General features: G+C 41.4%; 1 protein-coding gene across 1 annotated transcript in view; it reads left to right on the top strand.

Annotated features, from left to right (window-relative positions):
- The first annotated feature begins 9830 nt into the window (after positions 1–9830).
- Positions 9831–17402, top strand: part of LOC116381366 (glutamate receptor ionotropic, NMDA 2C-like) — a 43941-nt gene continuing 36369 nt past the window's right edge. Inside the window, exon 1 of the mRNA XM_031843460.1 lies at positions 9831–11185. The gene's annotated coding sequence lies outside the window, so the exon portion shown is untranslated. The remainder of the gene's footprint in view (positions 11186–17402) is intronic.

Below are 17402 nucleotides of genomic sequence, written 5' to 3'. Positions count from 1 at the left end.
GTGCAGCTGTTTTCTTCCTCTGACTCTTTGATTTTCTAGTTACATTTGACTGGAATTATTGGACTGCATGGGGAAAAAAGAGACAGGGTTTCAAAAACAACCCAATGTTCATTGGAGGAATAGTTGGAGGAAAAAATACACTTTTTGATGTGAATTATATCAGTAATTGAGCTCGAGGCTATGAGCTTAGGAAACAGCTAGCGTAGCTCGCCTTCCAGCACCCATAAAGCTCTCCAATAAACTGTTCCTTTTTTGTCAAGTCTGTACACAGAAATGCTGTGCACAAATAACACAAAATGAATTATGTGCTTTGCATTCTGTCTGAACACACCTTTAGAGGCGTTTATAAGCACTCCGTCAGGCTACATGTTTCCACCTGCCTCCTGTCTAAGCTAAGCTAATCGCCAGCTGTTTCTAGGGCAATGCTTGGCGCGATGAGATAAGAGCGGTATCAGGCTTCTCATCTCACTCTTAAGACATAATAGTGTAGCTGACTTACTGGTTAGATGTCTTATAAGGATTGTTATAATACACATATACGTCTTAATTTGTTCTGTAAGTTTACAAATGTACTTTATTACAATATTTTAGCTCAAACGTAGCATATTATTTGACATGCCTTTCTTTGATTTGAGTCAATCAATTGTAGAGCAACTTCCTCTTTCTCTGACCTGAATGGGAAACCGGATCGGAACGAACAAAGCACACACACACGCACACACACACACACACACACACACACTCACACACACACGATCTCCGTAGACATAAACATGTGTCGGCCGCCGTGTGTGACCTTGCTGTGACATGATGAATGACCAAATCAGAGGCCTAATGAAATGTTTCTCTATGTATGCATGTGTGTGTATGCATGTGTGTGTGTGTGTGTGTGTGTGTGTGCGTGCCCAGGACCTCAATCACAATCACAGGTGACCTGGTGTCTCGCTGAGCCTCCTACGTTTGACAAGAGCAGATAATTACCGGTGACCCCTCACGTTGGAAAACCAACCAAGGAGAGAACTTGAGCAGCGATGAAGAGGACAAATGACCTTGAGACTTCAACTATATTTATGGCACCTTTCTCTTCACATCTTCTTGCTTTTCTCACTCTGTGTTAGCCTTTAACCTTCTTCACACCTTCTTGACCCCCGTACCCGCAGAACTCTGGTCGTTATCTGAGTCACACTCTGCTGATTCAACTCAGCCTGGCTAACCCTGTGAAGACTGGTTACACCGATGTGATCGTATATTACAGTTTTTCTCAATTGCTAAAACACTAAAACCCATTGGCTGAACAAAGTTCTCAGTTGCCTGAACTCATTTAGCTAATTGTGCAGTCTGTTGTCAATACCTTAAACTATTTCACATGGTAAAACACAATTTGCAGATCTCACTTAGACTTTTCAGTAAAACTCTAAACACATTCTCAGTCTCAAAACACATTCTGCACTCTAATGCACATGTCATCCATACTGGTAAACACAAGTGGCAACAATCAAATACAAATAGAGAACACATGTCATTGATTAAACACAATCACTCAAAATTGATTTCACTTGTATCAAATGATGTGACACAACCAATATAAGCCAGTTTAGAGAGCAAACAGGTGGTTGAAGGTGGGAAGGAGAAAGTCTGAGAATGGATAGAAGAAACAATGTGAGAGGAAGAGGACGAGGACAAGTGCGTATGCGAGGTGGGCGACGAGGAGGAAGAGGAGGAGGGCAAGAAAGAGGAAGAGGAGGACGAATAGGAAGAGGAAGACAAAGAGTGGAAATATCTGATGAAATTCGAGCAACAGTCATAGACCATGTTATAGTCCACGGACTGACAATGAGGGAAGCAGGACTTAGAGTGCACCCCAATTTGAGCCGATTTTCTGTGTCCACCATAGTAAGGACATTCAGAGAAGAGAACAGGTACAGTATGCTACTGTATTTTTGTAATTGCAAATTTACTGTACTACACTATATGCAGCTGTTTCAATAGACATTTGTAAAGTTTATCACTGTATGTATTGTACTGCATGAATATTTTTTGTAACTGCACATCTACTTTTTGTAGAACTGCAAGGCTGCCACATGCAGGTGGAAGGAGAGCTATATTCACTCAGGAACAAGAGACCGTTATAGTGGGCATGGTCCTTCAAGATAATTCAATACGACTCAGAGAAATCCAGGAACGAGTGATACAAGACAACACACACTTCCAGGGAATCGACAGTGTGAGCATTTCCACAATTGACCGTGTCCTCCATCGTAACAGGATACGAATGAAACAAGTATACAGAGTACCTTTTGAGCGCAACTCACCAAGGGTGAAAGAACTGCGAGCTCAGTATGTGCAAGTAAGTGTACATTCAGACACATTTACTGTAATCCAGATTGTCTACAGTACTGCCACATACTATGTGAATGACATTACTCTTCAGTACATACAATGTATGTGAATCAGAAGTGCATACAGTAGGCCTAATCAAACAATATAGCACTGTCTCTGTACAACTTACTAAATTCTACATACATTATATTGTATTCCTACACAGACAATATTTGACTTGGAATCCTTGGACAGACCCCATGAGTTAATCTTTGTCGATGAAGCGGGCTTCAATCTAACAAAGAGGAGAAGGAGAGGCCCGAAACGTGATTGGACAGCGGGCCATTGTTGAAGTCCCTGGTCAACGAGGTGGCAATGTCACAATCTGTGCTGCTATCAGCAACCATGGTGTTCTACATCACCATGTTACACTCGGGCCATCTAACACCCAGCATCTTCTAAGATTTCTGGCCAATCGAAGAGATATTTTATTTGAGCAGCAGGGTCAAGAGCTAAATGAGAATCCCATTCCCACCAATGTGATAGTGCTGGACAACGTCAGTTTCCACCGAGCTGCTCAGGTAAGGGAATGGTTTAACATCAATGGTCAGTTTATGACCTTGTACCTCCCTCCATACTCGCCTTTCCTGAATGCGATTGAGGAGTTTTTCTCCTCATGGAGATGGAAAGTGTATGATAGACAACCCTACACCAGAGTAAATCTGCTGCAAGCCATGGAATTAGCCTGTGGTGATATAGGTGAGGAATCATGTCAGGGCTGGATACGGCACACAAGAGGCTTCTTCCCCCGTTGCCTCAGGAGAGAAAATATTGCTTGTGATGTCGACGAAGTGCTCTGGCCTGACCCAGCCCAAAGACAAGAAGAAGCACATTGATGACATGTTGACTCCTTTGATTTTAGTCCCTTTTACTGTAGTATTGTATACTGTAGTAGGCCTACAGTGCATTGTAGGCTGTATAATGTACAATAAACAAATTGTATGGCCTTGAACATCGTGCTTTCTATTTGTTACAGTAACAGTACTGACTGCTCAATAGATTTTGACTGGTTGCAGGTTCATATCAACAAAGAACAAGAATTACAGTATCACAGAGACAAAGGACACGTTTGTGAGATGCAGGGTACAGTACTGTAAAAATAGGGGTACAAGGAGGAGGAAGAACAAAAGAAATTGCAAAGAGCAAAGCACAATAGTAATTTCTGATCAATTTTGAGCTACTGTAATGGAACATGTTTTTGTTCATATGAAATTTGTTTTGAGATTAAAAATCTACTTCTCCCTGAGAACTATATGTTTTGAACAATGTGTTTTCTATTTATTGGTGTATTGTTTACTGACTGCTTGATAGTGTATATTATTTTGATCACTTTGTTTATGATTTGAGAGCAGTGTTTGATTTTGAGCACAGGTAAAACTGTTTTGAGGCGAAAGTATCATTTTGCAAGAGGATTCAGAGGTTTTGTAAATAGTGCTTGAAGATGAGGTTTTGTGTTTACAGTTTTGAGAAAATGGGTGACCGTTTCAAGAAATGTGTCTTAGCAATCGAGAAAAACTGTAAAGTGCACTTGTTAACTTCTGATTATCTATTTGGTTTTCTTCTGTAAAACTGTGAGAGAGAGAGAGAGAGAGAGAGAGAGAGAGAGAGAGGAAGAGGGAGAGAGAGAGAGAGAAAGAAAGAAGGCAATTTGCTCATGACCATGTCAGGATGTCAAGTGAATTTCAGCCAGAATAAAACAGTAAAATATCCGTCAGCTATGCCGGAGGGTGAAGTTACACAAGAATAACAAACCAAACAACTACTTTCGCTCTCCGTCACTCACACACACACACACACACACACACACACACACACACACACACACACACACCAAAATATGCACAAACATGCACATGCATTGTACAAACATGCACACACACAGTTATGCACACCCACGCATACAATCTTTGTCTCTTGAGAAATGGTATTAATACCTGGCAGGCTTTAAAATGTCAGCCAGTCTCAAACAAGGTGCACAAAGACCCAATTTATTTATGGATCTGACACTTCTCATGTCTTTCTCCGGCTATTTTTGTTTTCAAAGTGTGTCTTAAGAAGGAGGGGGAGGAGGAGGGGGGACAGGCAAACTGACCGAGTGCAGGGAAAGGTGTGTGAGATCAGCCGGTGAAGCGCCGAGCAGTTGGTATTTTAACCCTAACTTGGGGTAAAATGTCCCTCCGGATGACTCCTCCATTTCTGACACATGGCTGTGATCAAAGAGTTGCATTGGATAAAAATAACACAAATGTGGGCTAATCACAAATCTTCATTCAGCCCTGATGGCTGCTTTCTAACATGAGCTGATGGAGTTTGTTTACTCTCCCTTCTGACTTCTCTGTCCTCCTCTCTTAGTATTCACCTCCACAGTCACACACATTCAGAGCTGTTTACTCATTGAGTGACGATTGCCCGTTTAAACATCTACCCTCATCAGTGTACACAGCTACACACACACACACACACACACCCACACACAAAAAAACGGGAAACAAGATGGAAGAAACCTCAGGAAGAGCAACAGAGGAGGGATCCCTCTCCCTGAACGGACAGACATGACATAGATGTCGCGTGTACAGAATAGACCAATACAGTAAAATGACAGTCTAGACAATCAAAAGGACAAAACCTTGCTAGATGACGTGTGTGTAAAGTGAAATGAGTCATTTGTACTGACAAACCCAGACTCTGCGGTTCATCTGTCCGACCTTTAGTGTCTTTCTGCTTGTTGTTCTTATACAGTAGTTCTGCCTTCGACACAGATGACCTAACAATCTTAATCAACGACCCAAAAATAGGCCTGGCAACACATGCTGTGACTTGTAGAGGATATGCTCCTGTGAGAAAGAGTCACTTTTAGAAATGCTTGCTCATCTCTTGCTTCCTTCACTCGTCTCTGTTCCATGGGGCTCACATTTAGGATGCAATGTTATATATTTGCATTCTTCCTTTAGGGCACATCATTTGTGAGCATGATCATTTGTAAGCATGCCGTTGTTTCTAATTGTTATGCGGACGACATAGCTTTGTGTCTAACTGAAGCTGGCTGGTTGTTTCTCACATTTCAAGAGTTGGATTTCAGTGACATTAAATCAAAGATGGTTTAATTTGTGATTTTTTTAAATGCCATTATCCCTGACAGTGTCCACTACAGTCTCAATTATTAAGAGTCATGTCCTTCTTGGCTTGAAACTGTCTTTTATTTGTCCGGTCGAGATGGTTGTTCAGTCTTCTTTTAGCTGAAGAACATCTCTAAAATTAGGGGTTTCATTGCACTTCAGAAGGCTTTCTATGCTTCTATCTTTAATCACAGACAATTCTAACTCCCTGCACCCCATACTATCAAGGCCATTTCATTCCTTATGAGGCTTTTATCCAACTGATAGATGGACATTATCTGTATCATTGCCTGTTTTTACTGATTGTCTTGTCAGTTTAAGAGCTCCTGCAGTTTAAAGCCCAAGAGGAACCAGGCTGCAGCAGTCAGGGTATTATAGTATATCCTTTTCAGTCTGGCAAAGTCTTCTTTAAAAAGTCTATTTTGATTTAACCTAAAGATAATGTGTCCTTTTATTTTAATGTCGGTTCTGTATGAGTAATGTTGTTTTATTACCCACTTTGCACTACTTCACAGCAGTCACAATCTTTTAATGGGAAAAACTGTGGTTCTTTAGCTTCCACGTTTAAGGTTGAACTCAATAATTGTGGTTCTTTCTTTGCGTTTGTACACTGTTGAGTCAGGAAAGATTACTGATATGAGAATACAGCATTCATTCATTCATTCATTCGCAGTAGTCACAGGTATTTATCGACTCCACCATGGAATCATGACACCCAGTTGGACACGCTCATTTTCGCCCCCTTGTCTGACGTGATGCTATATGACGCACATTACATTGATTGTCTAATTCTGACACATTGGGCTTCATGAATACGACACATCAGAAAATAAACAGAAAGGCATACTCGTCTACTGGCAATGAGAAAAGGGAAAAGAGTCTATCACCCTTTTTAGCATGTTAAAAAACTGCATTTGCATGCTAACGTTGGTGGAAAAGGGGATAAGATGAGAAGATTGACATCATTCTCACATCAGGAGAATCTTTTCTTCGCGTGAAGTGCAAAAGCTTATTTCCCAAAATGTGTTGCTCTAAATGGACCCCCCTATGGTAAAGCGTGTATTGGGGATGTGTTGCACAGAGTGGGGTATGAATGTAACGGCACATCTTCAGCTGCCTCATCTGGCTTGCAGGCTTGTCTCTATAAACTAAATTCAGCTATTCCACAAAGAGCTTCGCGGTTGTATGCCTCCGCCAACCAGTCATGTTGCAGTTCACATCATTATCATTGTAAACATTTTTGTGAAATTGTCAGAATTTCGTTCCCGGGATATCACGAGAGCGGGACGGACGCAAGGTCACAGTGACTTAGACCATTGACTTCTAAATTTAAATAAGTTCATCCTTGAGTCCAGGTGGACTTTTGTGCCATATTTGATTTATTCCCTCCGGGTGGTTCTGCAACACGCGTCCACGAGAACGGATTGGACGGACGGACAAGGGTACGTACGGACAACACAACACCACGGCCGTCGCAGACAGAGGCATAAAAATAGCCCGACCTCTGGCACAATAACAGAATTGTCAACTAAGAGGATGATTCACTAAACACGCCAAGACCTCAAGGAAAATAGTCTTGCCTGAAGTCTTTTGACCGGCCACAATGTGAAGCGCTGTCCATGGTGCTGAAGCCTTTGCGTGGCTGTTTTTCACATGAGTAGGGCTGCAACTAACATTCGTTTTCTTAGTGATATAATCTGTTGATTAATTGTTTAGTATATGCAATGTTCAATATTGCTCCAAATTAAGCAACATAAAACAATATTTATTATCTGATCTGACGGATAATCAGCAGCAGAAACATAACTTGTCAGTGTTCCAAAAATAAACCCTTTTTCTGACATGACACTGCTTTGGTGAGCGTTTAATAAGGTGAAAGCACAACAACAACTTGAAGGTTAAGGAAACTAATGTGAGTGTTGAACAAACAAACACTGTTATCTCATGTCATAATCTGATGTTTTGTTTGTTCTTTGCTCAGAGAATCATAATTTCTACAGCCACAAGTGGTCGTTTTTGGCATGAAATTATAAATATTCTGTAAATTGTTTACTTTCTACCCATGACAACCTCAGATACTGTAGAGCTGCAGATGTTCCCAGCAGGAGATGCACATACAGAGGATTTGTTGACAGTCTCAGAAGAAACCAATGTTGTATCAGCACACAGTATTGGTGCTCAACAAATCCACATCTCACAAGACATATACAACATAAATCCTCCTTGACAACACTCAGAATTGTAGAATTAATTATTTGCCAGTAAGCTTTGCCCAGTAAACATAATTCTGTTTCTCTCTGAATCAATCTGAGTTAATCTGTGGATCCGATCGGGCTGCTGGCTGGAGAACACATGTTCTCCGCTGGCTGGTTCACACACTGTCCAGCTGCGGAGAGAAAGACTACCCTCGGTCCTCTGTTGTCTGCTCCCATTCATCAGAGGTGTCACTGTATTGACTACACACATCCAATACAGACATAGACGCCTCAGTCACACGTCTCACATCTCAAAAGCTCTATTTTAACACTCCTCTGTATTTATAGCGCCGTGTTAAAAAAGCCTGTCACCTGACCAAGCTGCCAAGTGTGCAAAAAGAAGAGAAACTGCTTTTATTGGGAGTGATGGCAGCCTGCAAAAGAAAGCACTCTTTGAAACTATGAAACACCTGTCCGACAAAATGAGTGAAAGGGGGGAGGAGAGCAAAGAGAAATTGTTTGTCTCTCCTCCACGAAATAAGCAAGTAAGCCATGACGAGAGGGCGAAAAAAGTGAGACAGTTCTCTCTCTCTCTCTTTCACAAACTCAGCATTACTCTGTACTCTCAGGACACACACACACACACACACACACACACACACACACACACACACACACACACACATACACACTTATACGCATGTCAACACGATTCCAGTCAACATTACTTAAAAACCATGTGTTGTCTCACTGCAGAACGAAAAGAAGTGAGCATTATGATGGAGTGATTTTGTATTTCCCCTCCTGCGTTTCAGTTTCCTCTCAGGCAGATGATCGCCTCCCCAATGAGCACTTTGATCCGTGAATGAGATGGACAGCATTCAATACGGAGAGACACATTTGTATGGGTGTGGTTCATTGTCATATTTGCTTTGTCTCTCAGGTTTTACCGGCTTGTGTGTTTGCCCTGTCGATGATCTAAGGGAAACGTGATGTTTGTAGGCTCGACTTTTCTTTATCGATTCACTCAGTTAAAAAAAAAAAAGAAATGCCGCAAATAGATAAAACACGCTCAGTTTCCTGGGGACACAGAAAAAGGATGAACATGCTATTTTAAGAGTAACTTACAAAAGAAAATCAACAAACCCAAAGATTTGACAATGATATGAAACAGAAAAACCTCAAATTCTCATATTTGTTAAGTTGGAACCAGTGAATTCCTGACATTATTGCTATTGATTAATTATCCAAATTGTTGCTGTTTAATAAAATTTTTGATTTATTAAATTTGTTTTACTTTCCAATGAATTCAAATAACAAAGCAATTTTTTTATTACTACAGTTTGACAAAGTATGGAGAAAAAAAAACCTTTTCTCATGCAAATCAATAGCGTCATTGATGTCTCAAAGTATGCGCAGACTGAACATGAAGCAAATTTAGAAGTGCCATGATTGCATAGAAAAGTCAGCGAAGGAAATGTTTTAACTTGGACTTTTGGTGACGCTGAGCTGCGGCGTACCATTGCGAATGTCTGCACAGTTGGCTGAACAAACACAGACAGTCAGTAACTTTCATGCAAATCACACAAGGCAAAAAAATGCTTTGTATTTTGTATTCTGTCTGAACTCTCCTTACGATGAGTAAGCTGAACTTCATAAAAACAAATGTGGTAATTCCCCTCAAATGGGCCCGCGGATTGTTACAGCAGGATCGTTGGAATATTTGCTTTGCCTCTTTGTGAGGCAACTGGCTTGTGTGCTTTCTGTCAATAGTCCAAGGAAATGAGATGTGTGTTGATCTATTGACTGTAGAAATGTATTCACAGTGATAAACAATGGGCAGAGCCTGAGGGGTCTAGACTGGAAAAACAATGCTTATAATGGGATTCATTAGACCTGTTGATGGTTATGGGAAAGAGGGGGGAAAAAAGGCAGATATAGGGGACAGAACAGAAGAGAAATACAGTGAGGTGATTTGAGGAAAAGAAGGCAGGATTCGTGACAGGATGAAGGTGAATAATAGCGAGAAAAACGGGAGCAAAAGTGGGCTGGGAGAGGAGGAGGGGTTGCTCTGAAGTGAGTGAGAGAGAGGAGAGGAAGGCTAAATCCTCACACCATTATTATCAGGACTCACACTGCAGCCCCTCCTGTGATGGAGTGAGAGCAGATAGAAAGAGATAAAGAAAAGATGGAGTTAAAGAGGATATGGAAAGCAGGATTACTGGTGTGACAGCACCGGCAGATGAGCGGCAGCGCAACGGTGAGGAAGAGAGAGAAACTCTGGTGGAAAAAGAAAAAAACAAAAAACAAATCAGTGCAACAGGATGAGGACCTGCTAGTGCACAGCCGGCCCAAACCCGCAGACCTGCCATCTGTCCCGCTGCTCTCTCCGTGCTCCCGACGCTCCCATCCACCAACATCTGGATCACCTCGCATCCATATGGGAAAGAGGACGAGGGGGGCCAAACAAAAACCCCAAATCTCATCCTCTCCTGATCGTTTTTGATCACACGGGACCTGAGAAGGCACATCATCACCGGGGGGGATCCCTTGCTGCGGAGTACCATCACCTCAGGGGTCTGATAACTGGACCGGAGGAGGGGAAAAAAACTTTTGCTCCAAACATGCAGAGGCGTGCGCAGGACCCTTCCTCATCTGTCTGTGAGATTTTCTAACTTCCCATGGATCTGCCGTGCCTCTTACCCCCGAGCAGGGAGAGGGAGAAGGAGACAGAGGAGGTGGAGAGGGGGAGAAAGGAGGAGACGGCGGGGAAGCGTCACCGCCGCTGCTGCTGCTGAAGTGTTACCGGCGTTTGTGCTCCTCCGCTGAAGAGGCTTTTTTTTTTTTTTTTATCACTCTTCCTCCCCCCCTTTTGCTCCTCTCCTCAGCCGACCGGCGGGGAGCCTGAGGGATACAGACAGAGAGCTAAACACAGTGGGTTCATGCACGTACATGCACTCGAACGCACACCGGCTGGCTGCTCTTCCATACGGGCTCCCGCACTTCTCGTCTTCCGTCGCCCTCCTCTTCTCTCACTTTCCTTTCTCATCTCGGTGTCCCGTCTCCGCCTTCATGGCCACTTTTAAAAATTGGTGACACACACAGAGAAAGAGAAAAGTGAGGAGTTAGAAAAGAGATATTTTTTTGGAGGGGGGAGAGAGAAATCACATACGCTCGCTGTCACGTTGCCAAGTCCTCCAGGGGAGTGTGCAGACATCCAAAGCTGCCAAACACACACACACACACACACACAGTCACTGATAGCTTACACACACACACACACACACACACACACACACACACACACACACACACACACTCGCTCTCACACAGAGGCTTGTCTAAATGCGTACTCCTACAGGTGCTGAGAGAGGCAGGTGAAAACCAGGTGAAAAGGAAACAGAAATAGAGAGAAAGACATTTGGAGGAAAGCAGCCGGAGGAAGGAAAGGATGGAGCAGCAGGAGTTCAAGTTGGATGACAGCAGAAAGCACAGGTAAGTCTAACACAGACACACACACACACACACACACACACACATACACATATATATATATATATATACACACACACACACACACACACACACCCTCACACTCTTATACTGTCACCTAATGGGATCCACTGCGAAATGGTAGTTTATTTATATAAGTGTGATATGGAGCGACAGACAGAGTCAGAGCAGATAGATGCGAGAACAAGAAGCTCAGGGGGAACATGAGCAGAGATGCACAGCGTGAGTGCAGTGATACATTCAGTTTTCATAAGTGAAGAGTTTCCTCGAGAGAAAGCTCCCATCTGCTGCTGACAGAAACCGAGCAGCCAGTTGTTACTATAACAGGAACTACTGTAAGAGGACATATTAGCATTTCTTCCTCTCTGAGGTTTGGCGGTTAGCTGCTTGTTTGGAGTGTGTGTAAGTGTGTGTAAGTGTGTGTGTGCACAATCCTCTCATACCTGCAAGCTCATTCAATGTGACTTATGGATTATAGATGTTACAGTTGCAGTGTTTTACTGTCGTATCGGTTACCTGTAATGATCATTGATTCGTCCCATAAGCCGCCTGTAGAAGCTGTCATTTTTCTCCATTAGTGAGAGGAGCTTTCTGCTCCAGTTTACGTATACATCACGTTGTGGCATCGTGTACCACAGTTTATTTTAGCTGCATGGGTCCAACATAGACCAACGTGAGGTTCGGGGCCCCCACAAACAGTCACTCGATAAATCAAAAGGGTCCCAAGATAAAAAGGGATAATAGACGTAAAAACTAACTTTACCTTTAGACTGTTGCAAAGCTTCTGAAAATGATTCGAATGAAACCAACGGAAAAAATGTAGCTGTTCACAACTCACATGCACACGTGAGCGCACTGTGATTTGTGTTAAAGGGCCACAAGATAAAAAAGTGCTGGAGCTATTGAAACAGATCGGGAATATGTACGTGTATGAATGCATATTTGCATCATTACATGTATGTTTTGCCAAGTGTGCCAGCGGATTGGGTGTCACTGAGATTTCGATTGCTTTACGTTTGACTGGCAGGGGGCCAAGCCGATGTAGAAATGCTCCCATCCCGTCAACGTCACTCCTCTTGGCTGTTACGTCCGGCTTGCAACGATTTCCTGTAAAGCTGTCAGATCTTTATGTGTGAGAGCAGGAACCCACAGAGAGATGGGGGTGCAATGTTAGCAGTTAAAGCCCCTAATTATGATGAATGCATATGTGGCAGACATCATGTGATAGTTTCCATAATAAGCTCTGGGGCTATTCCTATTGGGAGTGTAATTTGTATGTGGAAGGTTTATTAGTTGTGTGTATATGTGTGTGTCTGTGTGTGTGTTGGGCATGTGTGCAAATGAGCATGGACCTGTTCGTGCTGCACTCACAAATCAACTTGTCTTCCACAATCCATCCATATGGAGGAGAGATGGAGGGGTAAAAAGAGGAACAGAGCTGGTTGACGTTGACGGTGTCTCTCTGGTGTGCTCATCTACATAACCGTTAATGAAACTGTTTTAATGATGACTTAAGGGAAGAGTGATAGCAGTGCCACATTGAGTGGAGTCTCATTAATCCAGAATGTGTATTTATATTATGTATTGAAGTTGAAGTTAATTTGTAAAAAAGGTTGTAACCACTTCTCCACAAACCCAATTCAATCCTGTCTCAAACTAAATTACTTTCCCGTACAACCAAACAGCATTCTCAAATTAAGTTTTGAGGAAAACGCAGGTAAACGTTGTAAATTGAGCCAAAACAAAACCTTACATTGTTTTTAAAGTTACAGACTTTTAATTAGTCAACGTTGACCTTTGGTTTCACACTGGACACAAACAGCGGTCTCCTGAGTTAAAGTCCCGTGGTGACCCACCCACCCACATCGAGCGTCTCTCTACTCAGACTTCCACGGACTGTGATTGGAATCATATTTGTGATACATCAAATATGATCCGGGAGAAAATACAATTGATTTTTGGGCAAAAACAAGCTGTAAACACAACGATAACATATTATTCATCTTCTAAGGCAAAATTGGTAGCAAACAGTTGCTTATTTACAAGCAGTGTTAGCATTACTATGGCGTCATGTTTCTGAAGACCTAATGAATTTAAGTAATGCGATATTCACTCTCCTTCTGGTCTCAACCAACTCCTGAGTGGAACATCTGGATGTTTGGGGCTGGGCAGGTGTGAAGCAAGTGAAGCTAAACAATGAGGCTCAATGGCGATAAACGCTGAGCTGAGGGGAACTGTAGAGTATTGCCAGTGGTGGAAAGTAATTAGCACATTTACTGTACTATACCATTTTAAAGTACTTCTTTACTTGAGTATTTCCATTTTCTGTTGCTTTGTACTTCTTCTCCACTACAATTCAGGCAAACGTTGTTCTTTTTACCGTACTACATTTATTTCACAAATTCAGTTATCAGTCAATATCAGTTAAGATTCGACTTCTTGGTCCTGGGAAATTCCCAAGCTAAACATATAAAGCTGCAAAATTGAAATGATGTGGACATTAATGCGTCAATAATTATAGAGCGAGCCATTCTGCATAATGAGTACTTTTAGTAGATATTGATGCTAATACCTTGCTGCTTTTATTTAATAAAAAATATCTGAGTGCTTCTTACATCCGTCCTGTTATCAGAGCTGAGCATAGTCATAAAATCAACTCATGAAATTAAGCATTAAAGGTTTGGTGTAGGATCTGGTGGCATCTACATGTCAACTGAAACTCCTCCCCAGTGCCAAGCGTGTAGGAGAATTATGGTAGCCGACACAACAACACAAAAATGCCATTGGCCCCATCTAGAGCCAGTGTTTGGTTTGTCCATTGTGGGCTACTGTAGAAACATGGCGGCCCGTTTCTGCAAATATAAATGGCTATAAGGTATCAAAAAGACAGCGATTCTTATTTTCAGATGATTATACACTAAATAAAACATATTTAATAATAACATATTCTGCCAATAGATCCCCTTAAATGCTACACACCGTACCTTTAAGTAGGAATTCCCAGTATCAGTTAGAATACCAGCATCAGGAATTTAAGTCATTGCTGCAGAATAAGTTTGCAGAATAAGTTTTGGGATGTCTGCATAAATGAAGCTGCAGTATGTTGATGAGAGGAAGGCCATCTACTACATTACTACTAGCCCACTAATTCAAGCTCCTAATTAATGGAATCAAATCAGCTTCAAAGGTGCTGTATAAATAATATTTAAAAAACAAGATTCAAGGCAGACATGTTGATAATTCTCTGGGGATGAGGTTCATCCCATCAACTAGATCCTCTCTGCTCATTTCCTCTTCACCCCCCGGGGACTTGGTATAGGGACTCCATCATAACCCAGCTAAGTAGTTAAATGACTGAATGTTCTCTATACTGTATGTCCCAGGAGAAATGTGATACTTTAACAGAGCTAAATCATGAGCCGGACATGTGATCCAACACGTTTTCTCAGAATTTGAATATTGTTTATTTCAAGAATATATTAATGTTGGTCTTTATTGCTTATTTTATGAAGGAGTTACAAGGCAAGATCGTATTGTTGTTTATACAACCAACCTCTTTTGGCTCATGAAGACCTAAATCAAGGCCTGTTACATGTTGCATTTTTAGAATGTAATTTATTTGATAAAGTCTCAGAGACCAAGAGGTTGAGGTATCAACTATACTCTGGATCTTATTTTTAATCATTCAATAAATCATCCACAAATCCTCTTGAGAGCTACAACCAATACGAGGGTTCTGACTTGGAGATCGGGCCCAGCAGTACTGTAGGAAAGATTCTGCAGGTGGATAATAAAGGCTGAGGGGTTACAGGTTTCTCTTTTTTTTGTGTTATGCCTTTCTTTCACTCATTTTGCCAGCACTGTCACTAGTGCATCATCAGTTATCCTGTTGTTCTTTTCTCCCATGACGTCTTCCAAAGTCTATCACCACAGCTGGATGGTTAGTTTTCATTAACAGAACGTTGTAGGATGAATTGGGACACATAATCATAATAATAATAATAATAATAGAAAACCTGGGCATGCACCATGGCACTCACTCACTCAGTCTCAGAAGATCATTTATCGAGAGGAAGTGCACAAACACAACAGGATTTAAGGATTACACTATTTTTGATAATATGGAGTCTGATGTTCTGCTGTGTGTCTCTCTCTGGCTGCCAGTCAGTCCTTTGTCATTTATTTAACTTAAATATAATCAGTTAAAAGGATAAGACAAACAGCTGATTGCTGGGGTTTGTGTGTATGATTTTAAATTCAAATGCAGCACATTGAGTTCCGCCCCTTGTGTTGACATCCTACATCATTTCTGTGTTGTAATCACACTCTGTTATATTGCTGCTAATCTGGAGAAGACACACCCACTCCGTCAATTTCCAAACTACTACCCCGGCCACACTCACACACACACACACACACACACACACACACACTCACACGCTGCTAATCTGAGGCACCATTATGCTGCCTTTTCCCAGAGATTACTGTTAAATGAACACTTGACCTGGTCTCCACTCCTATGATCCACCTCGTCAGCATTGGTCCGTTACCGTCGTTTGCGATCACCCTCATGTTACCTTTTCCCCCCACCACTCTCTTACTTTAAGTTTTATTTTTCTTCTTCTAAAATATAACTTTTACTTTGTGTTTGAACAAATACTGGAAACCTGTTACTTTTCCCCAAAATTACTATAATTTGTGTTGTACTGTTTGCTGTAGATAGAAATATAGCAAACTATTTTTATTTAAATCAGCAAATTATACTTCATTTGTCGCAGTGCAGCGCTTACGAGAGTGATTTTAAACACTTATCTCTGCATAAACCACTGAATAAAAAATAAAAAAACACAGGTGTAAATCACACAATGAATATATTTAGATACACACAATGTATGTGTATATTTGCAGCTTGGTTAAAAATATACTTCAGAATGTGAACATATTCTGATCCACACACTTTAATAATGTTAAGCTACAACATATCACAACGTCGAGGACATCAAGTATTCTCTGTCTATAATATTATTCTCCCTCTGTCCCTCCCAGTATTATAATTAGCTATATGCACGGCGGTTGGTAAATAAAAGAGTGGGATGAGGATTATACGTGCTACATGGTTTTTCTGCGACATAAAGGTTGATTTCTTCTATTCCACAGATTATTCAAAATACAAGTAGATACTTTTTGTCTCATGTATGCCACATAGAATATGTTCCTGTTTTAGTTTTGCTGCGTGGGGGGTTGTTTGTTTTTATTCTCTACCCAGCACAGGTGGGTGGTGGGTAAACGGCTGCTCTGTGCTCACAGCAACATGTGATGATTCATTGGAGACAAATTAGATGATCTTAGTGAGTCCAAACAAGCAATCTCATGTTTCACAAGAGAAAACGAGTAAAACATTGTTCTGCAGTGGGGAAACTCTGCATGAACTCCCTGGAGGATCTGCACAAGTCATATTTCAGATTTTGAGATGTGGTTTTATGTGTGCTCTCCAATAAACCCATGTCTTCATGGACTTGATACTACGGCTGAAATGACATTATATGCAGATGACACTGCTCGATATTTTTTTAATACATAATTCAGTTTTACAAAAAGAAAGTGTGCATTAACCCAAATGTCTTAATATAATAAAATGTGGAACTAAACATGATCCACAAAACAAAAACACTAAACAAAAACATTGCAAGGTATCCTCATACTGCGGTTTGTATGATATATTATGAAAATATTACGTCTTTTCAGTGTGTTCTCCTACTAATGTCCAGCAACCTTTCAATTCATTCTTGTTAGAGAAACAGTCTAAAAACACACAGATCTGTGAAGTAATCCTTAATAAAGGCAGCTATATGTCCATCATTTCAGGTATAACCCTTTATTGACTACAGGTTAATGTATCAGTAGCATCTAATAACAGGGATGGATTGAGGTTCAAACTAGATATTTCATCCTAAGGGCACCTAAAGCCCAGGAGCTGAAAACCTTATTAAGATGAATGCTGATTGATATGCCGGGAGATTGAACAGTGAGGGGAAGTGGGATGTATTTAACCCGGTGTTGCTTTGAAAGGAGCTTTGAATCAAAGCTGGGAGCTGTTGTTAATTATCAGGGTGTCTCTGAAGGCCACAGATGAGGCCGACACTCTCAATACAACCCCCCCCCCCATCCCACCCCCCCCGTGTCACAGTGTGCCCGGAGG

Source organism: Anarrhichthys ocellatus, unplaced genomic scaffold (genome assembly GCF_004355925.1).
Source record: "Anarrhichthys ocellatus isolate YVR2014 unplaced genomic scaffold, GSC_Weel_1.0 scaffold4, whole genome shotgun sequence".
Classification (NCBI taxonomy): domain Eukaryota; kingdom Metazoa; phylum Chordata; class Actinopteri; order Perciformes; family Anarhichadidae; genus Anarrhichthys; species Anarrhichthys ocellatus.
Note: the sequence above shows the minus strand (reverse complement) of the source record. Positions and strands in the feature narration are given on the sequence as shown.